The 18,976-nt window shown below is 33.0% G+C and overlaps 1 protein-coding gene across 1 annotated transcript in view; it reads left to right on the top strand.

Annotated features, from left to right (window-relative positions):
• LOC145292925 (cyclic nucleotide-gated channel alpha-3-like) overlaps positions 1-18,976 on the top strand; it is a 485,528-nt gene that overhangs the window by 420,570 nt on the left and 45,982 nt on the right. The gene's annotated exons all lie outside the window — the stretch shown is intronic.

Raw genomic sequence — 18,976 nt, forward strand, 5'->3', positions numbered from 1 at the left:
AAAAGTGTGTGATCACTTTTCCATCTTAATTTACCTTAAAATGAGCACCCACTTTCTGGCCACCTGAGGAAGGGACATTTATTTTCGTGTTTATTGGCTTAAAGGTTTTTTTGACAAGGCAGTTTGGTACGCGAATGCATATTTAACTGTTTTCGTTTATGCTCACGCATAGCATAAACAAAGGCTACGTCTGTGAAATGGAAAATAGTCCCAGAGTTCAGGGGTTAATACCATGCAAAAGAAATCAAACAAAAAGACTTTTTAGCCAAGAAACTAACAGAAAGAAAAAAAAAGCATCTTTTTTTTCTATCGAATTCATTTGCTGTTTTTATTGAAAACTATTTTCCCCCGGATTTTTGATATAATTTTCCATTAAGGGCTGTGCGTCTCACGTTCGTAAACAACAAAATTTTTTTTTGTAGATTTTGGTGTGCTAAAAACGAATCTGCAAACCGTTTCCGTCGCAAAAAAAATAGTTTTTATGATATGAAGAAATTACTTTTTCGAAAAAGTGGCGATCACTTTTCCATGTAAATTTAACTTAAAATGAGCACCCACTTTCTAGCCACCTGAGAGAGGGGGGATTTTTCCCATGTTTATTGGCTAAACAGCTTTCGTTTATGCTTACGCATAGCGTAAACGAAGGCTACGGCTGTTAAATGGAAAATAGTCCCAGAGTTCAGGGGTTATTACCATGCAAAAGAAATCAAACAAAAAACTTTTTAGCCAAGAAACAGAAAAATGCCCCTCTCTCAGGTGGCAAGAAAGTGGGTGCTCATTCTAAGTTAAATTTACATTGAAAAGTGATCACGCACTTTTCGAAAAAGTAATTTCATGGATGTCATGAAAACTTTTTTTTTGCTACGTAAACGGTTTGCAGATTCGTTTTTAGCACGCCGAAATCTACAATAAAATATTTCGTTATATATGAACGTGAAACGGGCCTTAAAGTAAAATAATACCGGATTTTTTTTGAGCAGATTTGCAGTTTAGTTGTACAAATATCCTCAAACCAGGTAATCACTAAAAGGGATTTTTAAAAGTCGTCACCTGTATCGAGCAAAAGTTTAAAACCACCGATTATATGCCAGTCTACATCATGGTAACATATATTGAGTGAGTTCCTAACAGTGTTTTTAGTTTAAACTCATTTTCCCAAAATTTCCCCAAACTTAACGTGTTTGATACAATCTGCCGCCATTTGTATTCTTCAGATATACCGATAAACAGTGAATGTTTTTGAACCGATTATACATTACATAAAAACACTAAAATATTATCCAGTTAGGTAGAACACTTACTTTTCTTGCCTTTGATAACGTTATATATTTATTTTTTTCTGTGTTTAGTAATATAAACCCTTTTCATTTAATGTAACGTTTAGTCGGCTCGAAAAACAGTGTTTATTGGTGTATTTCAAAGCTACAAATGGTGGTGGACACTGTTGATTACTTTAAGTTAGAGAAAGTGAGTTAAAACTAAAAAAAACTATACAAAATACTGCCAGAAACCTATCCATTATGCCAGCCTATGTCATGGTAACATATGTTCGGTGAGTTTCAGATACTGTTTTGTATAGTTTTTAGTTTTCAACTTACTTTCCCAAACTTAACGGATTCAACAGAATTCGCGACCATTTCTGTTTTTTGAGCCAATTAAACATTTTACATTACATAAAAATACTAAACAATTATCCAATTAGGTAGAAACGTAAATTACCTTACCTTTGCTTTCATTTATTTGTTTTTGGATGACTTTTTCGAATATGTGTATAGTAACCCCCCTCCTTCCACCATCAACCAAATATTAATTACTAAAGCATATTTTTTAAAGCAACAAAAAAAAGCATTTAGCGTTTCAACATTTTTGCTACGTTCGGCTTCATCCACTGATTGTTGGTCAAGTCCAAAACATGAATGATTGAGAGAAACTCTCGAGGATCCAGATCAAATTCTGCAAGAGTACCATTTTTTTCAGTTTCGCCTTCTTTTTCACTTTTTGCAGTGGATTGCTGTACTAATATAAGAAACATGCATTTTCTCCTTTATTAAATTTTTCCATTACACCAAATTGAGCCACTGCAACGCGTGGCAGGGTACAGCTAGTATATATATATATATATATATATATATATATATATATATATATATATATATATATATATATATATATATATATATATAAATATATATATAGAGAGAGAGAAGAGAGAGAGAGAGGGGGAGTTATAAACAAATAGATAAGCATAAAAAAAAGGAAAACGATCTTTTCTATGGATAATCTATATAATTATAAAACTCAATTTCCCTTGTAACGGGCGTTTTAACCTAACATCCGGTTTATGCCTTCCGATTTCAAATGATTCAAATAATGAACAAATAATCAACGCGACAATAAAACGTATTTCTTACTGTTAACGTTTTCAGCGTCCCAATTGTTTTTTCGCGATTAAATTATCCAAATACACAATTGCTAATACTTTCTGAATTATTTTACATCGTTTATTTTCCTATTACGTTTAACGCAATTTTCTTACAAATAAATCTACTTTACTCGTTTGCAAACATAAGAGCGTTTTACAACGGCGATTTACCCACCGTCTTCCTTATTTGATTAAATTTATTCTCCATTTTTAATACATCTTTCTTAAAAGAGCATTCATACATTTTCTTCTACACTACCGACATAAACAAATAACTCCCAAAATACGTTTTTTTTTTAAATTTGCGTTCCTAAAGAATAATCAACGCGACAATAAACCATATTGTTTTACTGTGTACTTTTTTAGTGTCACAATTGGAAAGCCAGTTATAATTCAATGGCTGTAAGTTTTTATTTTTTTTAAAATAGACAATTATAAACAGAACGACTCATAGAAATCTATCTATATCAATTTTCATTTTAATATACTTTCATAGAAATATTTCTGTTATGCCACAAAAAACTATTTTCTTTACGTCAACAGTGTCACGCTCATACAAGTATTCCATAGCTAATATTACATACTGACCCAACGGGTCACAGGTAGTCTACTATATGTTTAATGACGAGAAGTTGTTCACAAAATGATATATAAAGACTAACAATATGTTAAAGAGAGAGGGGATAGCGTAAAATATGGGCATTCCCGGGATAGAGGCCGCAATATAAATTTCTACCACTTTGAATATACATACATATATATATATATATATATATATATATATATATATATATATATATATATATATATATATGCTAAATACTAAAAAGGGCTTGCTGAAACCTCTAACAATCGTTTAAGAGTCAAAAGATGCTTCTTTAATAATCCGTAGCACCCGAATAAAACATCTTTAACTACCCTTTAGCTAGGTCAAAAATAATCTCCCCCCACTATAAAATTGGAAATCTCAAAAAATATAATCCCGCAAATCCCTATATTCCTCTTGCTTTCTTTGTCGTCAGGAAAATTGGTTTTATTACTAATTTGATACATACAGATAAATTATAAACGCCAATTGTTTGAAGGCATTACAAACCCAACCTCTATAGCAACTTCATACCACACTGAAGCTCATTCGTCAAACACTACTTCCTGAAAGCAGATTACTTTAACTCTAAACTTTAATCTACATACTATATGTATTTACCTTACTTGGGTTTTCTTAAATAAAATCACCCAACCTATGTACTTAAAACTCTAAATGTTCCGAAACTAATTCAAAACTCCAACTTTCTATATTCCATTTCCCCTAATAATTTACCAAAACTCTATAATAACCCAACAAATCTGTAATTGTTCCTCTAGTATTTTCTTATTATAAATCTATTATCTTATTACAAATCCAAAATTGTTTCCCTATTATTTTTTATAAAAAAAGATCCTGTATTAATTTTATTGGGCGCATCTGTATATTTTTTTGAAGTGGACCTATCTTAGCTCTATCTAACCCCTCCGAAGATTGCAGACTCGTTGACCAACTTATGACTTGGCGATATGCGCAAGCTGACGCCTGTTCATATCGAAGCTCCTCTGCGACACGCCTGGACATCCACTTTCGTTATTTACCTTTTACATCTTTTCTTTCTTTGTTGTCTTATTTTCCCTTTTTTGTATTCTTCTTTATTTTTTTAATTCTATTTTATTTATATTTATTTTCTATTGTGTAATGTTGTTATTTTAGTAATTTTAATTCTTATTTTATTATTTTTATTTTTTTTTATTTTTTAACAACAATCTGTTGTTAACATCTTCATTTCCCTTTCATTCCATTTAGGGTTAATCGTGTGATGATAGAGACTGGATAATTTGTTTATTGAAACAACATATAATGGTTTTAGTTAATACACCAGAGGTTGAAATAAACACACAAACATATATATATATATATATATATATATATATATATATATATATATATATATATACACATTCAGATGAGGAAACAACTAAAGAAATTGTCAGAAAAAAAATGATGGTTTTGACACCGACGATACTGATGTTTTGTGGATCTTCTATTATAAACTAACATATCCACACACGAAAACACACACATGCACACACATGCACACACATGCACACATAAACACACAGATAGATATGCATATATTTTACATTTATATATATTTATTATGTTATATTATATTATATATACAATATATGAACGTCAGTGTATGTGTGTCTATACACTAATCGGTTTCTATATGGTTTACAATTATACAAAGCCGAACACATACAATAGTATAAGAGGTATCGTGGATAAAAAATGTGCATGTTATATTTTAAATAGAAGTTTCTGTTTTTTTAATCTGTGTTCTGTATACGTGCCTGGGCCCTCAAATTATGGAAATAAAAACTATAAAGAAAAACAATTATTAAAGTTATTATATAGATACGCATAAGTATTCATTGATAAGAATGTTTCTGCTTGACGAGGGATAGTTAAATAAAATTGTGGGGTCTGCGCTCGCCCCTGGCCTCGATAGAATGGAAGCATGCCACAAACTTTAAGAAAGACCACTGCTACCTATCTGCGTTAGTAGAGTTTGGTAATTATGTTTTAGTGTGAAGAAATATACTATAATTAAATTATTGGGTCTGCCTAACCTCACCAGAATGGAAATATGCCACAAACTTTTACAAAGACGATATCTATCAGCGTAAGTATATTTTGATAATTTACTTTCAGTTTCAAGAAATAGGCTATAATAAAATTATGGTGTCTGCGTTCGGCTCCGACGTCTATAGAATGGAAATATGTCACAAAGTTTAACAAATTTCTTTTTTTAATATGGAACCACGTAAAAATATTTTGCTAACCGTATTTCAGTTTTAACAGGTGTGGTATAATAAAATTCCAGTGTCTATCTGGCTTCCAGAGAATTTTTTTTAAAAATTATTTTGTTGCTAAAATATTGTTTAAGGAAAAGAAATTATTCATGAATAATGTCTATAAGAATTTAAGTGACTGAAGTAGGATACATTTAAATAATTTATGATAAGAATAGAAGGGTAAAACGATTTGAGATTATCTTCTTTCTGTGTGTTCTTGTCCTTTTAAGTTACGTTTTTTTTTAAATATAAATGTTACTTAAAGGCGTTTAGTTTAACTCTTCCATTTTTTATCATAAATTATTAAACAATTGGGCAGATACTTATCATTCACTCCACATCAATTTTTAAATATGACACAAGTTTTATTTATGGGTTGTTATGGGCACAATTTTATAATAAGATATGATTCCTTCAATCGTCTGCACAAAAGTAAAGTTTGCAAACGTTGAAGCAGAAAAAATCTTGTTTATATCAAACTGATTTAAATCAAGCAGAGAGTAGATTCCTACATGCAACGCAAAGATCATATAACTAACTATATAAGCCAGTTATGTATATTACCTTTTGGCTTCACAGGTAGTGTACAATATATGCATGAAAGGACCCAAGAAATTATGGAAACCAGCCCTGTTTATCATATACACTTTAAAGCCAAAGTGGAAGAACATTTGGGATGAAGTTCTTTCACAACAAACATATATCAATCGGCATGATTTATTTGCCAGTGTGTTTCGCCTAAAGATAATCTAAGTGATGAATCCGATAAACAAATCAGAAATCCTTGGAGCACTACGATGTACACACTTGACTGGCAAAAAATTGACTACCCTCAAGCGCACATATTATTGTAGTTTACCAGAAAAGGCAACTCCAATTAAATTAAGTATATCATATCAGCTGGGTTACCTGATATACAGACTGATCTGACCTAATATTAAATAGTAAAGCGTCACGTGGTTCAGGGGCCTTGTTGTAATATCTATAGAAATTTACCTTGCATGGTTCATGCCCGATGATATCCTTAAACATGTTCTCTTTAAACTCAGTATAGTGAGGATGGTTATCCGTGTTACAGGAATAAATCGCCTGAAAGTGATGGCTTTGAAACTCTGGTTGGACGATAATAAGTTGGCAATAGCTCTCCCTTACTTTCAAAAGCATGCAATTATCACATAAATCTTGAATTTTGCAATTCTGTGAAATACATCACAAATGTTTGCAAATAGAGAAATAAGTGGTCAGATGAAGCCTTGTTTCCCTTACAAAAATATGTTAGTGATGAACCAACTCGATATGGACTTGGTAGATATATCGGCACTAATGAAGAATGTCAGCGTGTTTGGGGGTTCATATTCATGAAAGGCATCATTAAATTAAACTTGAAATGGCTAAGCGTGTTTATTTCATAAACGAAAATGCTCGTCCAGTTGCCCTAACCACAAAATATACATTCCTTACTAAAATTTTGAATTGTGTGAACAAGATAATTTTGCATGAAAAGCACTTACTTATAATCAGCCTCCATTTTATTCCACAGCGAGTAAGAACACACGCTAAGGAAAAACGAAGAGCTCATGTTGATGGCCATCTAGGTGTAAAATTGGAAGAATTTACTTTGTGCACCCACATCACAATGATTGTTTCTTTTTAAAACGTCGTCATCCGGGAATAAGAAGGCAAGCATCATTCTCATTGCAAATTGCTAGTGGCAGACACACCGCTGCCAAATATTATATTGCAACTGATGGTTTTACATTCTCTTTGCAATTGAGAAAATTGAAATTAGTCATTGGAGGCGCATAATATAATCTCCATTTTAAATGCTTTTCTCAAAAATAACAAAAAGCATGTATTTTGTTGGTCACTCTTAGCTACGAAAGACAAAATCGTTGATATAAAAAATATATATTTCTGCAAAGTTTTCTTTTAATTTCATGTTTTGCTTTCGCCTCGATATCCCCAAATTCGAATTTATTTCTTAATACGCCTATCCCATTGTTATAACTTTTCCTATGATAATACATCAGGGTTTATTTTTCAATACTTCTTTTTGAACCCAGTAAACGACGGGTACTTCTGCCAGTAATATACAAAAACAGAGCTTCCATTTTCTTGGTAATTGTATGATTCTGTTATCGAGATGTATAAAGACTTTTATAGAGATAGGTTTGTTTCGAGTTATCTATCGCTTGTAAAACTGGCGTTAGACAAAGCCAGATGATTATGTGGTCCTAATAATGATCATCCCGAGTTACTGCTCGAGTCACATTCTTTCGTTCTCCTGTTTTCCCCTATTTTCGTCTCTTTTTTCATTATTCTCTTGTCTTTATTTATACTAATAATCGTACCACATTTTTCCCATGAACCGCGCTTTACTGAGGTTAAGTTCCCTTTGCGACCATTAGTGTATAAGATTACAAACAAGCAAGAAATATAACAAACTCCAGTGGCGTTTTATGGATTTAAAAATCAATTAAGATAATCATGAGAAGAAAAAAGAGAGTGAGATTAATGTTTTATTTTTCTTTCTCTTTGTTCTCGTTCTCATTATTTCCTTTTCCTGTATTGTTTCCTGCCTCTTTTGACTGTTCTACTTTATTTTACTGGAAAGCAATCTGGCATCATCGTGTCATACTAATGTTAAATAATAAAAATCTGTTTCGGAATAGGTATCCATTGATAAACAATCGTCACGTAAACATGACTAAGCTGTTATGACTTGAAGTCAAATAGATTTCTGACTTCAAACCAAATATACAATTGTAAAAAAAATCACCGTTACTTTCCAGACGCCTATTTGGTAACTTATAACGAATACCATGTTTTAACTGTTACGTAATATTCATATACCATTCTTAGTTTTGCATGTTCTCATTAGAATGTTGTTCAACTGTTCATTTACATTCACTAAAGGTATAAGATTAGGACTAGAATAGGGTAAAATACAGTTCTGCTTATTTTGTGTAAAAGTACCGACACTACATTACATAATACACTCAATTAAAATGCTAAATTAGCAGTTTTTTCTTTCATTAAATAACTTCTCGAGATAAACGGCGAATAATACATTCGTTTTTCTATTTTGATTTGATTCGTTAACATTCACTCGTCACAGAAGGACTCAGTAAACTCGCAATTGATTATAAGAGTATTTGAAATTTATCCGGTGCATATCTTAAAACATGAGTTAATTAGTAACGCGGAGGTTATAGTTTAAACTTTAGAAAGTATTTTCCTATAATCTGCCTATAAAATAATGATTATGAATTTTTTTTTTAAATGCATGATTTGTTTAAACTTGTAGATCGACTTTTATACGCAAACTGTTTAGGGAACGTACCTTTGAGGTATATATATAATTCGATATTAATAAACAGGACCCGTAAATATGTGTAGCCTAGTTGATGTAGCCCCCCACTCCTAAAGAATTAGTTTGGTTGATGTTAGTGACCAAACCCGAACCTCCTCATGTTAAGGATGGCTTTTCGGAATAGACAATCCCTACCTCTGCATGTTTAGAAGCTTTCAGAATTCATACCCAACCTTCCTATACGAAGAATGGCGTTCGGATTAGTAACCCCAACCATCGAAAAGTAATTATATAAGCTAAATTGTAATGAGATTTTCGTAATCAGCATAGTCGAAACCCCATAAAAGTAAATGAAAGTGTGCACAATTTTCGTTTCATATTAAAGATTTTTGAGCGGGACACATTTATTGACTTCATTTATTGAATATTTCTCAAATGTCAGTTTTCAGTGATTGTAAGGTGTTTAATATGGTATTAACATATTATTTGCATTGATTTCCGTCCATAGTTATTAAAGACAAATAGCTTAAGAGAATCCGAATTGTCTTTTCTCTGCAATCCAATTATGCAAAAACCACGAAATTTTAATTCTAGAATAAAAATAGGCAACGTCTTTTGAGTAAAATTAAATACGGGCTGTACATCATTAAATGCGTAATTTAATCTTCATAAGATTTGGTGCAAAAATTGTTCCGTGGGAGATTTTCTTTTAATCCTCGGACAGATATTCTTTATTCTTGATATCTTCCAACAAGTTTCGCCTGGTTTAAAGTAAGTTTAGTATGGCAATTAATAATTATATTAAAGTAGAAAAGTTTTAGCAGATAATTAAACTTTAGACGGTAATTAAGAAACGGAAATTATGACAAGAGTAATTAAAAGAAGAAGCTAATTTAGGACTAATTATAAAGTCGTCCCCAGACATTTACAGCACTCGCCATTCGGTAATGTTATATTCGTAGAAGCTTTTTTGATATTCTCCACAGTAAAAACTGAACTAAAAAACATTTAATCAAATGTAAAGACAGATATGATAAATACGAGGGGTGTGCAATAAGTAATGCCCCTGGCCCACTTCCCATAGAAGTAGAGCAACGAAACTTGGCACAGTTATTAGTCTTTCTCTACATAAGAACCGCCCAGAGTTATGCATTTCTCCTATCGTTTGATGCAGCTCTGGAGGCCGGTTTTGTAGAACACCTCAGGTTTGTCCTCCAACCACGACCTGCCTTCAGAAATCAATGCTGCATCATCTGGAAAACGCTCTCCTTTCAAAACAAAACATGGATGGGAATAGGTGAAGTCAGAGAGTGGAATGTCATGAGAGTAGGGAGCATGGGGTAGGATTTCATAACCACACGCCCGTGCCTCTGATCTGGCGACATGCGAGTTGTGGACCGGAGCGTTGTTATGTAGGAGGAGGGTACCTTTGCCGATCTACCCCCGCCTCTTTATTTTGATAGCTTCCCTTAATTTCCTCAAAAGTGAGGCATAATAGGCTCCTGAAATTGTGGTACACTTTGCCAGGAAATCTGTCATCACTACTTCATCCTGGTCCCAGAAGACTGTGAGCATGACCTTGCCAGCGGAGGGGTGCGCACTTGCCCTCTTTTGAGATAGTGAGTCCAAGTGCCTCCACTGCATTGACTGGGCTTTGGTCTCTGGATAATATTAATGGACCCAGATTTCATCCTGTGTAATCAGTCTTTTAAAAAACTTTGGCACATCTCCGAATACATTCTCGAGCACTCGACGGGTTCTCGCTTCTGGAATTGTGTGAGCAACCGGGAATCCATTTGGCAGATACCTTATGCATATGCAAATGGTCATGAATGATAGTTTCCGCAGGCCCTGTGCTAATCTTGACATCTACTGCTATTTAGCGAGTAGTAATGCGCCGATCTTCCAAAATGGCAGCCTCAACTTGAATGGCAGAAGGGGGGTCGATCCTGTCTGGGAGTTGTTTCCACAGACTTCCGGCTGGATGCATTCACGATGTCAGCTTTTTACAAGGTCATATGATGGGGCATTATCATCATAAGTTTCTTTTATTTAATCAAAAGTCTCCTGTGGTGTGCGTTCTTTCAAATACAAAAACCGGATCACTGCTCGCCATTAAACAGGCCCCATTCCACACCTGTCTCAGTTCAAACACCTGCAAAACAGAAACCACAATTAGTTCAGAGCTGTAATTTGCCACACAACCCGTAGAGATATGAATCATAGGGCATGCAAATTTTCAACTAGATCAGACAACTGGAAGTGGGTCAGAGTTTTACTTTTCGCACGCCAATCATAAATCCCTTATAACTTTAATTGTGAGTTATTTTTATTACTAAGGATAGAGGGTGTAACAAATGGCGTTTTTGCAGTAAAGGTTGCTTTTCTCTTATGAATATTACAAATTGGTGATTTGCTTCTGAATTAGAGCACCAATACACGATAAAAGTAGATATTTAATATAATACTTAAGAAAAAAAACGCGTGAAAATTACTATCTCTTTCTGTATATTTATCCTTGTCAGTTTTATTCATCCTTACTATTATATAAAAGTCATTTTGAGTTTGTATGTGTGAAGTCTTTAATCGCAGGTTCCGATACGGCTGAGTCGATCTTTTTCAAATTCTACACAGACCTAGTGTATATGCCTCGTAGAGTTCTTAGATATGTTTAGTACAGAAATTCCTCTGATAAGGAGCAAAAATTGCAAAAATCACATCTCTAAAATACCTTTTCTCTATTATAGATTAAAAACGGAAACAGAAAGAATCTTTTTTTTTTATTTAAATTTTTTTTTATTCAAATTTTCACCCCAAACAAGCACAGTGCCACTTAGAAGCAGGGGGCTACTATCAGGGACTTAATTAGCGGGGTCATTATGAAGGGAGATGAGTGGAAAGATGTTTGTTAACATTACACTCTAACTTCTGCATACCATTGCAGTTGGGAAAACAGAATTCCGGAATGGAGTTCCAAAGACCCGCAATTCTGGGGGAAGAAACTATTGGAGTAAAAGGCCTTCTTGCACCTAGGGATCTCTACTGTAAAGGGATGAGACTTAGTAGCTTGTCGGGTTTGTCGGGGGTAGTTACGTCGGAGAGGTACAAGTGTTTGCAGTTCGTAAGAACATTCACCATTAAAGTATTTGTAGAACAGGCAGAGGGATGCAACATCTCGTCGATGGGACAGAGGCTGAAGCCTAGATGACAGTTCAGGACCTATCAGGTTGGCGACTCTCTTTTAAACCGTATCCAGGAGCGAGAGACAAGCAGCAGATGCACCGAATGGTTGCCTTATAGAGGTATAGGATACTGTCAGGCGTAAGTAGTTTTCTAGCACGGTAGAGCGAGCCAACCTTCCTTTCAGCAGCCTTGGCAATGCTCTCAATGTATCTATTCCAGTTCATATTCCCTGTAAACGTTAGGCCGAGGAGTTTAAAAGAAGTACTTTCAGGCAATGTGTTCTTGGCCATTGCTATTGGTGGCAGAGAAGGTTTCTTGTAGTTATTGAATGAAACAAGCTTAGTCTTAGCAGCATTGAATGTGACCAACCATTTTTGTCCCCATTCTTTAAAATTATATCGGACAAAGCCGGTAATAAAATCGTAGCAAATCATTCATTCTAAAAAAAAATGTTTTATTGTATTCTGGGGATATCGCTTAGTGGTAGAGAATTCACCTAAAGATCGAATGATACCCTATTGAAGCACGAGTGTACCTCACCATTTCATTTTAACCTTTTCCTATTGAGTTCAATTTACAATAAAAGAAAAGGTACCGTTTAAAATCGCCTGACATCATTTCTTTTTTTTCATATTTTAAAAGTAAATACCAATCAGTACGCAATTTTCCAGGGTATTCATCGTTAAGCCAATATATAAACTGACGTGATATTGTAAAAACATACAGACGAAATTATATGAACGGCATTATTATTATTATTATTATTATTATTATTAATGTTATTATTATTATTATTATTATTATTATTATTATTTTATATATTCATTTATTGTTTGCAGATTAGTCCACCGGGCAAACTATTCCTCGTTATACATAATAATCAATAAAGGAATGATTCTATAATTCATACGCAATCTGGATAAATTAAAATATCATGGACCGTCAGCTAGTATGAATATACAGCGAATGGATGTAGCACAAGGCAAACTGAATTACTCTTCGACCTACTTGGATACAATGTTATTTTTACTTATTGCAAAGTTATTTTCACACAGCTCATATTTGTAAGTTGTATTTGTAAGTAAAATGATTATCAACTAAATCCCTAATAATAACACCATTTTTATTTCATGCTAACTTGACAATCATTAAATATAAATGGTGATTTCATTAAAGCGTTAGTTTACAATCATAATCTCTCGAACGTCAGAAAGTAAACAAATTTCTCATAAGACAATACATTCTTATATAATTTTCTCACATTTATTGAATGCATTTCATCTTCCTTAATACTCTTTATTAAACGGTTATCCAACAGCGACTATAACAAGAAGGAGGTACAATTTTTTGTAGTTTCCAACTCTATTGACTTTATTTAAATGTTATATTTGGTTATTAACGTTATTTAAATGAAGCTTCATAATACGTGTTGCCCTTAATATAAAAAAATGCACTAGTCTGCACTCACCCTCCTAAACCTACATATGCAGTATGTGTGTGCTCATAAGGTAATTCTTATTTTCGTCACAAAATATAACATAGTAGGATCCAATGAATGAATGCCATTCCTTTATTGAATATTTTAATAATCCCGTGTTTGGATCATAATAAATTATTATCATTTATCGTTATTATGATTAAGGTTTCGTATCTTAAATTTCCATGATCCTGGATATGACCTTAAACTATATCCGATGGTGAGGGCCCCAACCTGCAGGTCTTAGGGAGTGTGGAGCCACCCATTAATTGCCAGTGCTCCCAGGTCCACTCTGACCCGGAGTGGAAGCACATGTTAGGGTCCCAACTATGGGTTAAATAGATGCGACTTAAAAAACAAATATACTATATTTAAAAAAAATCGTTCTTCAAAATCACCGGATTCGGCATTAAATAACCTGAAAAGGGTTGATATGCCGTAAAACAAAACAACCAACCAACCAATTAAATTTCCATACGTAATGAAATGATCTAACACACGTAGGTTCACTTTTATTATATGGATTACTGATCATTCAAATAGAGCTATTGTTATTTTTTGAACGACGTTTGTATGAGTATAATTAGGAAACAGCCTCATAAGCAGCCGATTTAGATACTGTTTAGTTCTATTTGATAAAAACATACGGATTTCTTTTCGAGGCGGCTAACTTTAAATTAAAATAATTGACAAAAAATATATTCATTGTACAGCATGCGATTTAATTCGAGGATTAATTCTTGGTAACTCTGGGTTACATACAAGTTAGAACATATAGCCTAATTGTTCTAGTATATATAGATAAGTGTGGATGTACGCCTTTACCAAACTCTACGTATTCGAGTAGGCAGTTTCTCGGTAGTTACGCGTATAATTCCTTCTTTATGCTTTGTCAAAGAGCGTAGATACGGAGCTATAATTACCCTTAAGGAGACCATCTGATGTGGTTTAATTTCTTGGGCTAGGTTTTTAGTTGGCAGGTACATTTTCTGAAATTATTCGGTCATCGATTGTTTCTCAGCCAATTTATTAAAGCATTTGCAATATGAAAACACTTATTTTTTCATTCTATCTCTTCATATATATATATATATATATATATATATATATTCTATTATATAAAATCTCTTTGTCTGCGTGTGTGTCTGTGTATCTGTGTGCGTGCGTGTGTTCATTTCCCTATTGACTCGAAAACGGCTGGGCGGTTTATATAAAAAACAATTTAGAGAAAATATTCGCACACTTTATTTCAATGTTACGTTTAATATATATATATATATATATATATATATATATATATATATATATATATAGATAGATAGACAGATAGATAGATAGATAGATATATAGAGAGAAGGAAAGGCAAAGAGAGAGAAAGAGAGAGAGAGTGATCTTAGTGAGATAATTATAAAATTAATATAGACGTAACCAAAGAGTTTAGATCAAATGATTTAGGCCAAACGTTTGAATTTGTTACGATTCTTTTTTTTTATGTCATATGAAAATAATCAAGGAAACAATAATACAAATATCCAGAAACGTGGTAGAGCGAGGATGCTGATCGAGTGAAATTGCAGAGGAGATAAACGACGTAAGAGCAGTTTTTAAATGTTCTATGTCTTTTGCTGTAACTCCATGCCACAGCTGATTGCAGTCTTTATCTGAAAAAATGTGACATGTTAATAGAAAGGCGAATAAATTGGCAATACAAGTATAATAAATATAAGCTAAAAATTTAGCAAATTAATTATTTAAACTGAGGTACGGACGGATGCTTTCAAATTTCAAGCTAACCCAGCGGCTGTTTGCGCATAATGCACGAACCGGTATTACGATTCACGCGAGAAATTACATAAGTCGGGTAAGCTGAAACAGTCATTTGGCAGAAAAGATTTATTTTTCGTACAACACGCTCTTGGCCGGAAGGAAACAATATGAAATATTATTTTTTGAAAAGTAAGTGATTTCACGCATGCCACATGGCTGGAGAAAGCCGATACGGTATATAATAATATGTAAAATAATTTTGGGCAGCAACTGCTTGTAAAAGTGTAATCAAAAGAAGAAAGCACGCAATTGTCGAATGAAACGAATTCGCAATACCATTAGGAATAAAATAAGCTAGAAATGAAGGAAATCAGTTATTTAAACTGAGTTGCAAGCGGATGTTTTCAAATTTCAAGCTAACCCAGCAGCTGTTTGAGCATGATGCAAGAACTGCTATTACAACCAAAGTGGCAAATACAAAAAAAAATGCAGAAGAAATGCATTTCTCGCACAAACAACCTCTTGGCCGGAAGGAAACAACATAACATTATTAGTTGTTGCAAAGTAATTATTGGTTTAACGCGTGCCATATGGCTGGGGAAAGCAGGAACATATGGGGAAAGCAGGCGGAGAGTAACATGTAAAATAATTTTGGAACTGCTTTTAACTGCACGTGTAAAATGTAAAAGGAACTGTTTGTAAAAATGTTATCGCTAGAAGAAAGAACTCAATCGTCGAATTAAAATACCTATACGCATAGTTGTATTGGCAGCAACATTCTTAATTGAAAAATTGAGTGAGCAGTTACAGATTTCTTAAGTCCGTTCCATTGACGATTTGTGAGCAAGACAAAAAAAAACTCTGGAAAAATTAGTCTGTGAGCGTGTTTTTCTCGCTGACTATTCTATTTTCACTGGCACCGACACTAAAATTAATTTTTATATTTTTATACGAGTATCGTCCCAATAGTAATATTCACATTTTAAAAATAAAACTAGTTAAAGAGCTACTGAAGCAGAAGTAATATCATTAAAACGAGCGACCATTTGTGCTTCAGAATATTAATGTCCACATAGTTTCCACTATTCACAATGCAGTTTGGAGGCGGCAGAAAAGGGTCGGAAGCGCGCTTTATCATTCATATCTCTATCATCACTGAAATCGATGAACCGATATCCTAACTGTGCTGACACAAACTGCGACGGCTCTTAAACTTTCCACAGAGGTCGGCTAGGGTTGATCGCTTCTTTCTCTTGCATGGGAAAAGTCAATTATCTATCTCTGCTTCAGACGAATGTTCTTTTCTTAGAGTACAGATAATCACTATCCTCACGAGAGGAGTGAAACTTTAAGTGATTACTACTCACGTTCACTGATCATATTAACACAGTATGGAGCGTTAATTCCGAATGCCGTCTCATATATCTGTGTTCCATTATTACTTTAAGATCAGCAGAAATACAACACGCCGAATGTTCTGTACAACTTATGTTTAAAATATATGTACGTGTTCAATTCGCAAATTATTAATAACGAGCCAATCCTGGTTAAACGAGCGCTATTTTTTAGTACACCAAATTGTCCGAATTAGTCCATCTCTAACTTTTATAAAACGATGTTTACCTAGGCTTTCATATGATATAAACCCATGTTACTGAAATGGGCCCAAGCGTATCTCTAATGATTTATGTCTGTCCAAACTCATGATCAAATTGACTTACAAAATCACACGAGAAAATGTAAATAGTCCCCCCTCAAACGAATATATATATATATATATATATATATATATATATATATATATATATATATATATATGATTGTTGAGCTGGATTAAATCCGACGATATGAAATAAAATGGAGGTGGAAGGACCTGGATACTCAACTTTCGCCCGATTTATGCGGGCTTCTTCAAGAGGGATGGTCATTGACGAGAGAGTCGGAGGTTTGCGGCAATATATAATGATGGGGGAGAGCAGCGTGTTTTCCTTATGTAAATTAGATGTCATATATACATGTATATACATTTTATGAGAGAAGAACTAATTAGAGTAAGCTAGTGTAGTGGGTTACGTCTAAAAGATAAAATATCGTAGAGATTAAAAATTGTGTTTGGAAATATAGCGGTGATAGACTAAATAAATAAAATGACACGAGATTACGAAAGAATCTTTTTTTTAAATTAGAAATAATTGAATTGGGAAAAAATAGCGCAGTAACTTAAAAGATGGTGTCTACAAATAAGAATTGGAGGTGATAAAATGGAGTCTAAAAATAGATAATGATAAAATACAGTAAATAAGTAAAATACAAATCCAATTAAGCGAAATTACGAATTTTTTTTTCCGCGTTTAACCTGTGTCTAAGTTGTTTTCTTTAATAATTATTTTCGACAGAAAGGGAGCAACGTGGAAAAAACCTTTTCTTTGCTTAATTATATTGCTGGAATGGGAGATTATAGCTGACTCAATTAAACGTCGTGTGGATCTGTTTCCTTAAACACATACATAACAGATCCACACGACGTTTAATTGAGTCAGCTATAATCTCCCATTCCAGCATTATAAACGTTGAGTATCCAGGTCCTTCTACCTCCATTTTATTTCAAATGTATATATATATATATAAATATATAAATATATATGCACATACACACACATATAAATATACATATATATATATATTTATATATATATATGTATATATATATATTTATATAAAAGCGCATTATATTTATTTCTATGAGATAAATTATATAAAAAAATAAATTAAAGGGGAATATTTTAAAACATGATTCATCAAAGCTGTCAATGTTAAAAAAAATAACCTCAATTGCAATGTTTCTATTGTCTATTGTCATTGTAATGAAAAAAAAACGTTTATTTTTGAATTTATGTTTCGAATATAGTAATTCTATTATTCGAAGCAATTGGAAAGTAACATGCTGTTGTGAGCGAGTTGTCTGGGGGTGTAGAGGTTTTGCAAGATTTTAAAACATATCGTCTGCGGTTTGAAATTATATATAAACGTAAAGATGATATGGAACGCTCCAATGAGTCTAAACCCTAAAAAGCCAACTAGCATCGATTTCAAATCGTGATTATACGCAGTGCATTTACACAATCTAACTAGCTGTCTTGCTAAAGGCTATTTCTCTGCTGGATTTTCACTGTCATTCATGGGAGGTTAATGGATATTACTTTGAGATGCCGTCTCGTATATCAATGTTTCATGATTCTTTTAAGATCAGCAGAAATACAAAATGTCGGACGTTCTGTACAACTTATGTTTTAAATATTTGTTACGTGCAAAATTAGCAAATTATGTATAACGAACCAATCATGGTTAAACAAGTGCTTTTTTAAGTATACCTACTTGTCCGAATTAGTCCATCTGTATGTTTTACAAAACGATGTTTACTTAGACTTTCATAATATATAAACACCTGTTACTGAAATGGCCCATGCATATCACTAATGAGCTATGGAATATTGACTTACAAAATCACAATAGAAAACACAAATAATTCTCCAATATATATATATATATATATATATATATATATATATATATATATATACACACACACAGACACATATCATATATATACACACACAGACACACATCATATATATATATATATATATATATATATATATATATATATGTGTGTGTGTGTGTGTGTGTGTGTGCCTGTGTCTGTGTGTGTGGGTATTTTTGGAGAAGTACATAATATGTATTTCTCTGATATAAATTTTATCGGAAAGCAAATGAAAATGGAACATTTTAAAACATGATTAATCAAAATTATCTACGTAAAAAATAACCACAATGTCGATGTTTTAATGTTTCAATGTTTCTGTTAACTAGGTTAAAACACTTTATAAGGACATCACATTTATTTTGGAATATATGTAAAGAATAA

This window comes from Euprymna scolopes, chromosome 14 (genome assembly GCF_053919585.1).
Source record: "Euprymna scolopes isolate OS-2025 chromosome 14, ASM5391958v1, whole genome shotgun sequence".
Lineage (NCBI taxonomy): Eukaryota > Metazoa > Mollusca > Cephalopoda > Sepiida > Sepiolidae > Euprymna > Euprymna scolopes.